Below are 16,808 nucleotides of genomic sequence, written 5' to 3' on the forward strand. Positions count from 1 at the left end.
GAGACTTCTTGTTTCTCAGACCCTCCTGCATTCTATCGTGCCATCCTTAGATTCATTCAGAGATGACAGTAGAAGGTTTCAGAGCTTTGCAGTTGATCCTGACTGCTATAAGTGAACTTTGCCCCTTGGGGAGAATTTATTGTGATGAACTCCCATTGGAAATCATAAATAAGGCATTGACCAGTATTTGAACTCTTACTGCCCTAGATTGGGTACAATGTTGACGAAGGTCACTCACTGGAGAATGAGAAACTACCCAAAGAAATTTAGATACACTCTTGCAGGCAGATCCACCACCCTGGAAACCCCCCACCCCCTTATATTTGAAACAGATAAATTAAAAGATGCAATCATGACAATGGGTCAGCAAATCCTACAGCCTCAGATGGGAGTAATATGGCTGTGACTACTGAATAAAGAGGTCCCTCAAAGCTGTAATAGATGGTGTAATGATGACCTTGCCACTCCATATATATAGGGTTTTGGGTGGACAAAAACATCGGAAATTCATTTGATTGGGTTGCAGGCAGTCACTATGTGGCACAAAATGAAAAATGAATGCACTTGCTCTCGGGTGCATAATAGCTCTCTCCTTACCCCTTTATCTTGATTTTGGCCACTTTAAAAAGTACAATATTTAGGTGTAGGACCAAATTCTCCCTGTCCTCAAGGTGGGCTAAAGGCCAAATGCACCAATTTGAATATACTGGAAAACATCAGGAAAAGGAGCAACTCAAGCGTTTATGGCTCTGTTTAATACAGGAACCACAAGTCAGCATCTTACCCAGTCTCATGGTGGGAGGTGGTGTCTAGATTCACCTCATGGGAGTTTGGGCAGGGTTCACAATGTGTAAGGGAAGCTAAGGTGACTTTGTGGATGGGTCTCTTCGGGTCAACTCAATGAATTTTTGTTGTTTCCTTTACACCTGAATATGTAGTAGGAAGTGATGTTTATACGCTCTTATTTCCCAAACCCATATGTGCCAGAGTGGATTCTTTTCATTGGGCAGAGTCACATGTTGATAAATGCTAGTATCTTTGGGGCCTTACAACCCTGATAACTGTTTTGAGTTACAAGTCTCTGTGACTGATGATTTTGCCAATTGGAGGCTCTGGCAAATGAAGCAGCCTCCACTTGGAGGTTCCCATTGAGATTTTGGACTAACTGCCTCTCTGCCACGTTAACAGCTGTGAAAAACAGCTATTAACTTTCTTTTTTTTTTTTTTTTTTAAAGATTTTATTTATTTTATTTTTTCCCCCCAAAGCCCCAGTGGATAGTTGTGTGTCGTAGCTGCACATCCTTCTAGTTGCTGTATGTGGGACTCGGCCTCAGGATGAACGGAGAAGTGGTGCCTCGATGCGCACCCGGGATCCGAACCCGGGCCGCCAGCATCGCAGCGCGCGCACTTAACCACCAAGCCACAGGGCCTGCCCGCTATTAACTTTCTATAGAAACATCTGACCCATGGGTTCCTTGTTACTCTCAGGCCTGATAGCCTGATAGGGTGTGTCAACTTGAATACGATGAATATTATGGTGGGAAGGGCTCAAAAAAAATCTTGCTTGTCACATGGGAATAGTATATCCAAGAACGCAGCTGGCTTCGTCTCAGAGGCATCTCAACTTTAAAGTAAGGATTTGGGAGAAAATTTATTTCACGCTCCATTGCCTCAAGCAAAACCACTTGCTCAATGGGCCCTTGATTCACAGAGGTCTCCTAAATGCTGGGTCCTACTTCACTGATGATTGAGCTAAGTTGATATTCAGTAGTGTTTTCTGGGCTGGTCCAACTAGTTCAACCTTAGAACTAGTAATGGAGAACCAAAATTGGATGGAGAACCAAAATTCCTCCCTGAAGGAACCTTGTTACATTTGGTTCTGTTACCAATGATCTGTTTGATCTTCCAGATTGGCAGATTTAAGATAGTCTTCTTTGGGGCCATGAACTGTGGAAACAAATTGCAGCCGCTGATGGAACTATCTGGGTCACTTATATAGATGCCCATGGGAAGGGCCCAGTTTTTGATACTGAGTGGATTGAGCTGCAGAACGAGCTTTCCCTGCCCAGATTTGTGCCTGGATCCATCATTATATCGGACATGACAACACATTCACCATCATAGACTGAGCACACGTTATAGGACTCGATATTTCTAATGTAGAGGTTATCACTGCATGTCAGATATGTTAGTTCTGCCAAAAGTTGACCTGTTTGATCCACGGTAAGGGAGGCTATGTTGCACAAGGATTGGCCCTTGCCTGCTACTGGAAGTCTGACTGTGTGGTACTGTTGATACTATTTCAGGGTATGGGTAGTGCCTCACTACTGTTGACACGTTTTCTGGTTAGAGGGTTGCTGTTCCAGTTTGATCAGCTGATTCTAGCCATACCATTATGACCCTTGAAACTAATCATCATCACATTTTCAGATTTCTAGTCCTTTTGCAAGTCTGACCATGTGTGCCTTTTATTGCAAAAGCCACTCAAAAATGGGCCTCTACTCTAAGGAATTGATATATCTTCCATGCTCCCTACGATCCATTCACAGGCATCTGGTATTGGAACAACTTCCTCAAATATGGACTTAACAACATTTCAGACCGTCTTCCTCAACTCCTCATGATCTACACACTTTAACAAGGCAGTTTGGTCACTAAATATGGCTGTTTCTCAGAAAGGATTCATGTCTTGGTCACTTCCTATTTTGAAAATTCTGGATTGCACTCTCTGAATTCTCGGGCATGATGCTCCTTTCTTTCCCCTAACAGCAACCCAGGCTGGACTGTTTGGTTCACTCTTCAAGTGGCCACTCAGCTAAAAGGGGGTCTAAGAGATTCAAACGTAATTGTGTTTCAGCCACCTGTGTCCTTTTGTTGACTTGATATGGGCCTAAATCATAAGGATAATTACTACTTGGTTGCATATGCTGTTCACTAAATACCCTTAAGTAGCATACAAGGGCCAAAGTGGGTGACATAATGGATCTCTATAAGTTCTATGAAAATGCCTTTGTCCCTCTTGCACTTGACTTTCTAGATAACAGATCTGGGGGTGAGCAGGGAATTGCTAAAAATATTATAGATATAGATACAGCAGTGGGATACACCAACTTTGGCAATGGAGGTAAAATAGTAACCCAGGCACCTACAGAAGGAACAATGTAAATGCCCAGAAGTACAGCAGAAAGAGGTACATTAATGACCTTTTTTATTTATGATTCACTTCTGGAGTCTTCCTTATGAAGGCAAATGCCCTGATATGGCTCTTCCAAACTGTTGCAAGAACCTTAAATTAGACTGGAAAAGGTGGTAATAAATTTGTCCTTGACTTTCACTGAAATGATTGATGATACCTTTGGACATCCATTATTCTGCCTATCACAGTGAGTAAAGAAATAGACACAACACAGGACACACTATATGATTTCATTTATGTGAAGCTCAAGGACAAGTAAAACTAATCTATAATGCTAGAAGCCAGAATAATAGTTACCCCAGAGATAGGGGCTGTATTGACTAGCAAGGGACATGAGGTTATTTTCTGGGGTGATAGAAATACTCTGTATCCTCTTCTCTGTTGTGGTTAAATGCAAAATTCAAATATCTGTATACTGTAGATTTGTGAACTTTAGTATAGCAAGTTACCCTCAATTAAAAATATACATATAAAAAGATTTCTAGATCTTTTTTCCTCCCCATCCACCTCGTGCCAGAGGTAAGAAAGTCAAATTCTTATTTCTGTCTTTGTTGTGTGTTTGTTTTTGATTCAACATTACTTTCTGTAGAGTTTTTTGGGGTCCCAATTTTATCTGAGGGGTGTCAACTTGGGAGTTTCTGAAACTCCATATTCTACCCCCATATCATGTGTAGTCATCCAAGTGCTTTCTCCAAGGTTTGGCAGAAACCTTCCAAATAAAAGCTGGTTGTGCAACCAACATTTCCCAGGGTTTCTGTTTTATTTGTTTGTTTATTCTGCTCATCATATCTCTATTTTCCTGTCACTTTAAAATGAATTTTAAAAGGTGTATGTGTGCATGTGTGTGAGAGCCTGTGCATTTAAAACCTTTTATCCAGCATTATTACCGTTTTAGTCAAAATGGTCACTGGCTATTTATCTACTATGCTGTAAGAAAGGAGTGACTCTCTGAGTTTTAATTTTCTTTCTGTGCTTTAGACCTTTTATTTTGAGTGGGAGGTTTTTGTTTGGTGCTTGTTATTTTTCTCTTGATTTCTGTACTCACAGTATCCAGTGTAGCTATTTTGCAGATGTACTCCTGTATCCTCATCCCCTAGTCGAGAACCAGATCTAATATTTACAACTGGGAGTTACTCTCCTATGATAAAACTATGGAAAGACCTATTCACTCACTGAACCCCTGGGTAGCTTGGCCTAGGTCCTATGTGTCTGGCTTTATATTCTTTCTCCTGCCATCTCAGATATACAATTCTACTCAAAAAGTAACCACAACAAGTAGTCACAGCTTTTTAGATTTCTCTCACAGGTTGAAACAGCCCATTCTGGCTTCTGACTTAATTTAATAAACACGGCTTGTATCATCTGACATACATACCCTGTAGTACATGGAATTGATTGCCTCAATCTATTTCTGGTACCAGAGTCTAGAAGGATATTGGCTGAAGTCCACAGTTGCCCCTGAAATTTTTGTTCTGGTGAAACTCAAACATATTTCTCACTTAAATTTTATTTTTAAAAAGTACATTTTATCTGGCATTGCAATGTTTAGAGAGAAGGGAGCAACAAAAAGCATTATCTGACAGCATACCATCTGAATTAAAATATCTGTTTCTGGACTTTTGCAACTATTGATCCTTCTAAATAAGAAATGCACGGTAAACCATCATTGAGTCTTCACCACTCAGAATAATTGAAACCTGTTTTGTGAAGCCTTTCTCCTCTTATTTTCTTAGGAAGATTGAACAGATCTTTCCCTTATGTCCTCACTGCATTTGAAACATGTCTCTCTTATAGCTTGCATCATACTACATTGCATTGTGTTCATGCATCTTTTCCCGGTGAAATTCTGAGCTCCTTGAGAGCAAGTATCATGTCTTGTTCAAATCTGATTCATCAGTACACAGCAATGTGCCTGCTAAATTAAGCGCTCAGTGAATTATCAGAATTAATTAAACACCTCAATTTAATTTCCAGGATTTGATAATCTGACTCCACACAAGTTCCCCTGCCTTTTTTTCCTACTATTTTTTAACAACCATCCACTGCAGCAGCTAAACTTGTTGCCTTGTGTTTCCCAAACATGCTGTAACATGATCCTTCTTATCTTTGGGCTTTTCTCTTACTTGGAATGTTGTCTCCCTGCTTTGAAAATTGGTGGTGGATGTGTGGTATATTTAGCAACTCCCTATTTACAGCAGTATTTTTAAATCATGAAATACGATGACCAACGTATATATTTTTAAAAGACGTATAAATGAAAAGCCTCAGAGAAACTGTAGGGCAATCTAAAGGAAATGATTCAAATCTAGGTGACATTAAACCCAAGTTCAAGTTTCATTCTGATTGCGTTGGTCTGAATTTCACTGAGCTGCCTGATACATGTCAGCGTTTTAATGGGCAAAGGAGAAATATAATGTCTGATGTGCATGGCGCTGTAGTTTGCTTTCCAGAGGTTACAGGGCTAAGGAGCTTATTTGGACTTGCTGTTGCAAAACCACACAAATATTATGCTGACGTTAGAGCCTACAATTTGACTAAAATGTGTATTTAAAAAACCATGTATATATTCCATCCAAACATGGTATTAGATAGAACAAGCAGCACCAGAGCAACTTTGCCTGTGCATAGAAAGGAAACCATTGTAGTGTTTGGATTCATCTCACACAGTTTTCAATACACATTTTAAGGGATACAACCAAAAATGGAATTTTGAAAGCTGAATCTCTTATTGGCATGTATTTTTCTGAGTGACAGTCTTCAAATAAAGGACAAATGTTCTTCTTTTAAATACATCACATAGGAAATTTAAAGTGATCAATAATTTATTTCTCTTATTAATTTTAGCAGCTAAACGTGGGAAAGCCACACAAGAAATCATTTCTCTTAATCTTGATTAGTAAGACATGTCTAAAAACATGATAAAATATGTAAATTAGATATTTGCTTAAATGCCTGTTAATTATAGAGGCTTAAAAAATACTTGTTAATTGACTACTGACTAATCTGACCAGAAAAGTTTCTATGGATGAATATAGCATAGTAGTTCAAACCTACAGATTTTGGAGTATGTGCCTGGATTTAAACCCTAGCTTTACCATTCTTGGTCAAGTTACTTAAGTGCCTTCTGCCTCTGATACTTCTTGCATAAAATCGATATCTATCTCATAGTGTTTTTAAGTAAATATAGTATAGAATATATAAACTAATTTTATTCTCAAATATATTCTCTAACAATACTATATCCTTACACAAAAATATGTATGTATATATAGTTTCATTAGAAAATGAAATTAGTTAATTTATATAAATATATACATATATGAGTTTAAATACATTTATACATAAAAACATATACCTATGTATATATGAGTTCATATGTCTGCACATATATACATGTCTCTGTGTGTGTGTGTGAAGTGCTTTGTACAGTAAATACCTGGTTCATGGTAAATAACGTGTTACCCTTTATCATCACTAATAGTGCTATTACTAATGACTGTCTATGCTCTTAACTAAGGTCATCATCTCCTTTTGTACTTTAATTCATATCCACAGTAGCCTACCCCCGTTCATTTTGTCTTCTCTTTCCCACATCATGTTTTCCCCTTTCTACTAGATTTTCCTGTCAACATTCAAGTTTTCTGAGATTTCTCTCGTCTTAGAAAATTATTTCTTTACTCAAACTGCCACAGCAATGGGAACAAGGTGTTTTGTTTTGCTTCTTTTCCTGATAAATGATACAGGGCCAGTTGGATATCTATACAGAAGTCATTTTGACCTATATCTCATACCATAAACTTACCAATTCCAAATGGATTGCAGACATAAATGTGAAAGATAGAACAATACATACTATAGAGGAAAACAGGAGAATATCTTCATTACTCTGGAATAGGTAAAGATTTTTTAAATAGGACACAATAAGACTCTAAGCATAAAAGAAAAAATTTGAAAAATTGGACTTCATTAAAATTTAGGACTTCTGTTCATGAAAAGATGCTAATAGAGAGAAAAGGAAAGCCACACAGTTGGATAAGATATTTGCAACTCATTTAATAAAGTTTATATTCAGAATATATGATTAACTTCTACAATTCAGGAAGAAAAAGACAAGACAACCCAATAAAAACACTGAGCAAGCACTTTCAAGGAGTATATCCAAGCCAATAAAGTACTCAACTTAAATAGTAATCAGATAAATGGAAATTAAAATAAAAACAAAATACTACGCCACACTGACCAAAATGGCTAAAAGTAAAAAGATGATAGACAACACCAACTATTGGCAAGGATGTGGGCAACTGGAATTCTTGTACACTACTAATGAGAATGTAAAGTGACAAGTACTTTAATGCCTCTTTGGTAGTTACTGACTAAAGCTGAACTTACATACGCACTATGTCCAGTGATTCTAACATACTATTTGATTTACGTATTTGCCTTGTTAATGTCTGTTTCCTCCAACAGGAGGACAGGGGATTTTATCTGTTTGCTGCTGAAACCTAAGTGAGCAGAACATAGCCTGTACCATTGTAAATGCTTTATAAACGACTTTCAATTCCATTAGTAATGTTGTAAGGAGGTTTCTGCATGGGAAGATTTTTATTTGGTACAAATTGCCTTTCACCTTTATGATCTTTCTTTTGTGATTTGTCAGGGCAAAGAGGTTAGTCTGAGACATATGATAAAATTATAACAGTATAAAATGAATTACTAAAACAATCTATTATAATTCTGACTTAACATCAGTTTTTCAAAATAAAAATAGTAAAAAATGGCATTTTTAATCTCTTAAGTATTTAAAACTAACTCTGGGTCAAAATTTTATTTTTATGTCATCTCAGTGATGTGAAGTGGACAGTGAAATTTGTTTATTATCATTTAATCCAACTACGACCTAGGTAATTGATTCTGGAGAAATTTAAAACTAAGTAGGTTAAAATTATTAATAGGATGGTATTGGGTAGATTGATTGATTGATTTAATTTTGTAGCCTCAGAGAGAAGATGCTAAAACTGTAGGAGAGATTTATATCAGAAATTATAAAGCTCTAAAGCAATTAAGCCCTAAGATAGACTTTTGTTATATGTATGAAAATTTCCCTGAGAGTTTTTAAGACAAGACAACAAGTACTTGTAGAACAGCTGCAATATAGATGGCTTAAAATTTAAGCCCCACTCCCCAGTTTGGAGTTATAAAATATGAATTTTGGTTTAGAATTCTATAATTTTATATCTGGCATAGCATATAGTCCTTTATACAAGTTGAGTGATAATTTTATCTAAACAATTTTCATGAACTATCACAAATAATAATTACTTTTTCAGTTCTTGGAATTATCCAAAAGCAAGTGTTTAGTATTAAGTTACACAAGAATTTAATTTTGACCTATAATTGCATATATTTTAAGAGGTAATTACATTAAATAATTTGCTAGTCCTAATTTTAGTGACATGTTTAGCGGCCTTGTGAAGTAGAGGATAATCAGTAGACAAATATACTTATTATTGAGAGACATTATGAGGTTATTTATATCTCTCTAAGCCTCAACTTCCTGATCTAGACAACGTAGAAAATTGCAGTAACTATATTATGTGGTAGTTTGATGATTAAATAAGATCATATGTGTATAGTACTTAGTGCTAGGCTGGGTACATGGTAGCATACAATAAGTGTTAGCTATTATTATTGTTGCAAATATTCATAGTTGGTATTTTAGATACTTCTCATAATGACCAGGGCAACACCTTACTGTGTATATAATGGGCCCTATTTTGCAAAGAAAAATTCATAAAATCTGAAAAATAAGAAATTAAAATGTCATATTTCAATAGATTTTACTGATTGCCCTCAGCGCACTGAGAATACAAATACATTAAAAAAAAAAAAATGTTCCCCCCTTCCCCAGGGAGCATTTTTTGTTCTGGTACATAGACATTTTAAAGCATTTGCCTAAAAGTTATTGACAAGGTAATAGACTGAAGTAACTAGAAATTAAATTGAGGCTACACAATAGAAAAATACTTATTTTCTAGGAGAATGGATAATATGTCATTTTTTTTAAGGTCAAATTTTGAAAAAAAATAAAAATCTCAAGAACACTGTGAATATAAGCATAAACTTTAAAACTAGTTTTATACCTAACAAATGTACCTATTTCTATAGCAAAAATTGACCACATAAAATTTAATGAACAAAACAACCTAAGCATTACTATATTATTGGTTAATTTGCTCATGAATTGCTTTCATATTAGCTATCGGATACATGACTATTTGATATTAAGAACAAGCAAGCATAATAGAGCCACTTGAAAATTGCATTTTATTCTCTTAATTTAAAAGCAAAGTTCCCTTCACTCTTATTTTCACTAACTTGCATTAGTTTAACTTGGAGAGAAGGCAGTTACAATGACTGAGTATCATCTGATCTGTAGCAGGGTCTCCATTTCCTAGGGGGATTAAGATATAAGGCTATCATAAATAAAACTGATGGACATAGTTGCAGTTCCTTAGCAATTAGTGGGGATGGGCATAGGGAGGGGAATTATTTGCACAGAAATCAAATTTAGTTTTCAAACCTGTATTTATGATTTTGAGAAGAGCCAAGAACAGAAAAGAATTTAAATAGTTATTAGGGGTTTTATGGAAACTGAATAAATGAATGGTTTCAATGGGAAGTCAAATATAAGTACAAAAAAAGATAACTTAGCACTGGCAGGAAACCTTCAGATCTTGAAATAACATATTTCAAAATGAAGACACTCATTCTTGAAAAACAATGACAAAGCCAATCAAAAATGATTTTCCCATTCTAAGGCCTCTCCAGAGTTTTAGGGCACTGCTTCTCTGTTGTTTTTTTGTTTGAGTCTTTAGTTGGACACCCAACTTTATAAGAGGTATAGAAGAAATGCTGTTACTTCTTACAGACCTTTCTAGGTTCTACTTTCATTACTGAAATATGATTTAAAATCTCAAATATCCAGCAGCTCCTTCTCTCTGTAAATTATAACCTAATAGTATATAAAATCTTATTTTGTTTGATTTATTTAAATAACAAATTATTTATTCAGTGTCTATGTGACAGTCACTATATTAGGTGCTTTGAAAAAATAGAATAATTAGATATAGTCACTGTTCTGAAAGAAATTCACAACCAAGGAGGAAGAAATAAATATAAAGATACATTGCATATATATATAAATATCGGAAAATATACACACACAAATACATGAACATATGCATGTGCTTAAGATAGAGATGAAAGGAAAAAAAGAAAATAGTGAAATTGAAAAAAACGTTATTAAGGAACAGAACTTTAAACAGTATCTTCTAAAACATAGAAAGAAACTGAAGGAAGTAGTTAGAATTCTGGGGGATTTGGCCAACTCTGGGGATAAGAGATCTTATTATTAAGTTGGGACAGTAAAAAGTGTGAGAGGTGAGGAGCAGGTCAGCATTGGTGGAAAACCATTTGAAGAAAGCATACGATTCATTAGGGAGTGACAGAGGAAAAGAAACTTCTGGTAAATAGAATAGCACGAGAAAAACATGATTTCCTTTAGGAAAATGAAGGCATATAAGAAACCTAGCACTATACAATTTTTGCATTTTAAAAATTTCAAACAATTGTAAGCAATCACTAATAGAAGGGTGAGGATTGAACATCTTAAACGAATGTTTAAAAAAATCCCTTTGATTTTTTTCAAAGTGATACCTATAGACTGGAAGGAGGCTTTCCCTTACATTTACAGGGCCTGGGGCAAAGGTACAAATAGAGGTCTACATACTATATAGGGAAATGTTCTACACTGACCTAGAAGGCCAGGTAAAAGCTTAGAATTATCTAATTAGAAAGGTAACAATGCATGTAGAGCTCACCTTGGCCCCTGAACAGCAGACCACTCCCTTCTATCCTCACCTCTAAATCCATTGACCTGTACTGTGAGGGGTTGTGCAAAATGTGGATACCCTAGCCCCTGTATCCATGCTCTCCTTTTATATCTACAAAAAGGCATTCAGTGATGTGGTTCATCTTTGGGAGAGAGGACTCAGGAAGGAGGTCCAAATAAGCTAAGGCAGTTTGGGCAAAGAATTCCAAGGTCTTGAGTGCCCACATCATGGTCTAGAAGTTGGGATGTGATTCTGGTTAGGCATGTCTCCTACGTCCCTCAGATTCCTCAGGCTGTGGGAGGGGCATGGCTGGAGGAGGGCCAGAGTGAGGACCTCTAGAGTAGTGCTACTCAAAGTGTGGTACTCCAACTGACACCATGAACTACTTGTTACTGGTCCATAATGAAATAAGGAGCTTCACTAGAATGTAAGTAAACTATATCACTAAGAATACTATTTATTTTAGCTGACTTTTTTTTTTCCATAGGATGACCTCCTGAAGAACCCATGTTAGTTTACATTCTGATACGAGCTATTTATCTTGTCATGAATCCACTCATGAAGTGGTACTGCTCTAAAGTATGAGGCTAAAACTGGGGTCACTCTTGACTAAGTCTAGAAGTTAGAGTTGCAAGAGACCAACAAAAGCAAACAAGCTCGTTTTTTGATACACAACATATTCCCAATAGGTATTTCCAATATACCGTTAAATATCTCCACTGTTCAAGACAGTCCTGTCAGAGGCAAAGTCACTAATGAAGTTATATTACATACTTCCTAGCAACAGAATCAGTTCAATTGGATTTCAAATACAAAATATAAATACTTTGGACACTAAATAATTGTTTTTTTATTCTGTAAAGTAAGGTATGTTCTTCAAGTGAGTCCTAACTTTGTAATTTGTTTTCTTCTAAGATTAGTGCTAGTTGTAACTAAATACAATGATCACATGAAAAGGATTTTGGTAATCTAATGTAAAACCATAGATATAAAAAAAAATAAGGAAAGTTTTCAACTCAGTCTAGTTAACTTGTAGCCAAATGACAAAAGTGATGAATTATAAGACTACTATAGATACTGCCTAAACTATCTATACTGCCTACAGTATAGATACAGTAACTGAAAGTTTTTGTTTGAGTACCATAGAAAAGATTGGGTTGGAGTTATAGTAGATGGTCCAATGTCTTCTACTTTAAAGAGATCAGAAATATTGACATTCACATTTACAGAATTGATTGATTAGGAGTTATCTCCCAATAACTGAAGAGTTTTCCCCTTAGAAATCCTCTAAGGGAAGACATTTAATATATTTGCCTCTTTGTTTTAACAGATATAACTATTGCACAGGAAGGCTGGCTATCAAAGAAACTTGAACCTCAAAAATATTTTCCTTGACAATTAATCAGCAATAAAAATTACTTAATTTTGGAAATTGTGATGTAGTTCCATTACAAAATAGATTTAATGTATACAGATTTATTTTGCACACTTTTTAGAACACAGTGTTTTATAATAATAGAATACTATTGAAATGTTAGATTTAATTGAGTGTTATTTAAAAAGAATTCTATCAGCAGGTTGAATGTAAGGAGATCATTTCAAAAGAAGTTAATTGAGTTCAACAGCTACAGAGTACAATTTCGTTCTTACATGGGCTCAAGTGTACAGATCCAGGAGAGAGCAATTGGAACCTCTTTAAATCCTATTTCTAGTCCCTGGCTCCAAAGCTCATTTGGCTCCAGGGATGATCCAGATGTTCTGGTTCATTTTAGTTCAAGACTGAATGATATCTAAGAATGGAATTTAAGAATGCTCCAACTACAAGAGGTCATGAAGACTGGCTTGTTGATCACTGTTTTGTTTTTTTTTTTTTTTTATAGATAGGGAAACTGAGTTCTGAAGAGGGTAGGTGAATGTTTCAAGAATCATAGAAAAATGAAATCACAATTTTCTCTCCTAAATCAGGATGTACTCCCTATCACTGCTGCCCCTAAAACTAATTATTAATTACCTTCCTTTAGCTACCTAAGCTTACTAAGAATAATTTGTGATTGAACAAGAAGTTCATTGTGTCTAGGATAGACCATCTAATTTCTGAGACATAGCCGCATCATTTATTCATTCATTCAGCCAAATATATGCTGAGTAACTTCCATGTGCAAAGCACAGCTCGCATGATGAGTCAGAGAGAGATGATTAAAACACGTTCAGTACCCTTACTATCATCCAAACTCACCATCTAGGAGGGGTGATAAGAAATAGATATGAATATCTGACATGATATTTATTCTAATACAAAATATGCTACACTCCTTGAAGGATTGTTTTACAGGTAACTAGGGAAAGTAAGGAGCATATCACAAGGGGGATGGGGGGTGAGGATCAAAGCTTCAAAAATGAAACTGTGACTGGGATTCAAAGGGTTTCCCTAGGAAGGAGTGGAAATGGTGGCAATTTACCAAGGAAAGCTGGCAGCTGAGGGATGGAGCAGAACTGATTATAGGATGCAGATACCAGAGCCTGACTGAAAAGGAAAGTTGATAAAGAACCTAACCAAGAGAAGGGAAAGGAAAGAAACCAGCTCACCACAGCAACAACCCAAGAGTGTCAGAGCTGAAATAGTGTCCGAGTGTCCAAGAACTTCTTGGTCCAAACCATGTTTCTTTGGAAATGACTGGCAGGCTCTGTACTCTGTCCTGGGCATATATGTTTGGAGTGGGGGGGGGCAGTATTCAGTGATTGTCATAAAGGTCTATACTTCTATTTTCCATCTGACAAAGGTCACACTGTACCATATCTATCAAATCCAACTAGTAATGAATATAGATAGGTCCCACTTGGGTCCCATTCTATTGAGATTTATTTTTTATGAGATTCTTAGAGAATTTCATTGTAATATGATCCTGAAGAATGAACTCTAAGGACAGTAATAGTCTGTTGTATGATTTTATATATTCACCTTAATCATAGTGAATTTTTGAAAATACATGGAAAGGGATAAAAGTAGTAATCACCCATAATTCATCAATAGGGACCCAAAGTAACTATTGCTAAAATTTTGGTTTTATATGTGAATGTGTGTGTATATAGACATATATACGTAGTATACATGTATATAGGATATGATTAAATGATCACTCTTAGAAAATGATATTATTTTATTGTATGCCTTGGAAACTTAAGAAAATAAACTTCATTAATAATCAAAGAAATACATTTAAAAAGAATAAGAAACTATTTTTCATTTAACAAATTAGAAATAACTAACAATTAATGACAATATCCAGTGTTAGCAAAGATTTAAGGATATGGGTAAACATTGGTAGAAGTGTAATTGTTTTAACATTTTTTAGAACAGTCTGGCTATATATGTCAAAAGCTTTTGGGATAATTTTTACCTAGGAGTATATAAAAAGGAAGTGACATGAATATACACAAAGTTTTATGAATAATCATATTCAATAAAGTAGTATTTCAAATATTAAATGACTGTAAACAACATAATTTTCATACTAATTAAATAAAGGATGATATGGCTACATGACATAGTAAGATATAGCTGTGGAAGATCACGAAGTAGAATATGATATAACTATGTAGTAAAATGTTCATGAAATTGTTGAATTTTAAAAGTTGTAAAAGTGTGTGTGTGTGTGTGTGTGTTACTTCAAATCTTTTAGGACATACATATTATTTGGTTGTAAAACAATTTTGTTAAAAAGATAAGAATTAAAGTTTTATATTTGGAAAACTTTTTATACTTTTTAAAGATACACCTAGGTCATAATATACTCTTAAGTGTATAGTAAGGGTTCAGATCAACTCTTTTCATGAAATTAAATGGAAAATATTGATAGAAATAAAATTTCTAATCAGAAGGCCCTTAATAGGGGTATCTTTTGGCATTTTGTAGTAAATTGGTGACTAAATATCAGTGCTTTTATTTCTCAGAAATTAATATTTCTCCATTTTGATGCCCTCATCTCTTATCGTAAGGTTGCCAGAATCCATACAATCAAAGAATTGCCACTAAAGTAAATATATAATATGATGGCACGTATATATTCCACAGTTATAAATGTACTTAGATCCTATTGAAATTAATAAAACATAAATTCTTTTAAAAGAGTAATTGAATTCATGGTGGTAATTTTTCATCGTACATTCTTTCATCAGAGAGATAAGGTATAACTTTTAGTAATGTGAGTAAACTACAATTTCATGTGAAACTGCTTTTTATGGATAAGAAAAGAGAATCCATGAATGCAACACTCTAGTCCTGCATCTTGTCTACTATTGTCTTCTTGTGTGTGTGTGTGTATTTATATAGTTTCTGTATAGGTGGTTGAGTTTTTTTTAAGAATAATTTTATTTTGGTGGCAGAATCAAAACTGAACTCGGCTACGGAGCAAACAGCAGACAAAAGGATTTGCTCTCTGGGGTTTCCATCCCTGTTCAAATAAAATATACCTGCCATTAAAAGGCAAATTCTATTTCCCCACTCTGAATCTGAGTTGGACTTGCCACTTGCACTGACCAATAGAATACAATGGAATTGACCCTTTGGGACTTCCGAGCTCGGGCCTTAAGTTGGATCTTCTGCTTTTGCTCAGGGGGAACACAGACACATCTTATATTGTATCTAGGTTACACATGTGAATTGAGAGAGAGGCCACATGGAGAAGAACTGAGTGAGGCCTCAGACGTATATGGGAGCCCAGTTGACACCACAAGAAGAGAGAGGCCCAGTCATCCCAGTCATTCAAGTCATCCCAGCTGGGGAATCAGCCATGTGAGTGAGGCAATCTTGAACATTCTACCTGAACTGATGTCTTAGCTGATGCAGCTGAGGAAGGACTTGTTACTGGGTGGAAGAGACACACTATCCTCAATGAGGATGCCCAAATTTTTGATCAGTGGAGAAACAAATGATTGCTATTTTAAGCCACTAGGTTTTGAGTTGTTAATTATGCAGCATAGTTAATTGAAACAGGAGTACCTAGTATACAGTAAGAAACATAGGTAATACCTAGTAAACTCGTTCTAACCTGGGTAACTAGCATCCAGAAACATGATTCAGTACCTAGAATTGGTCATCGAAGCACCCGTTCAAAGGCAGATTCTCTTGACATGGAAATGAATTGCCATTTTCTGTATGTGTTATTTTTAAACATGCTATTTCTTACAATAGGATTTTGCCCATAAACTGTTTTATATGCTATTTTTTGTAATATTTTTCTTATATGGTATTGTCCTGTTTATTAATAATAACAATAAAAATGTGTTTCGTGGTTTGTTCTGTTCTATTCTCTGCACAGTATATAAGGCAAGTCGATTAACAAACTAAGGCAGAGTGAAATTTATGACAGGCTCTACATAAAGGGTTCATGAGAAAGAAGTTTGGATTGGAGGGAAAGATCCAGGTCTTCTTAATGATTTGAGGTTGTAGGCAGCTGGTTATGCAAGCCACTTACTCCTCTGAGTCTCTGATTCCTCATCTCTAAACAGAAAGGAGAGATCTGTTGATATCTTAGTTCCCATCTAATCAAACATTCTGAGTCTGGACTTAGTTAAAGTACTAAGGCACACATTTTATATTGAACATTTGTTGTGATTGTGATTTATCTCTTAAATGTGTTCCATAACACAATGAAGAATTATAAATATAGTTTTTAGATTACTAATAGCTAATTTGTGTGGTTACATTTGATGGCAACTGG

This window comes from Ceratotherium simum, chromosome 15, assembly GCF_057802395.1.
Source record: "Ceratotherium simum simum isolate JZ-2026a chromosome 15, ASM5780239v1, whole genome shotgun sequence".
NCBI lineage: Eukaryota > Metazoa > Chordata > Mammalia > Perissodactyla > Rhinocerotidae > Ceratotherium > Ceratotherium simum.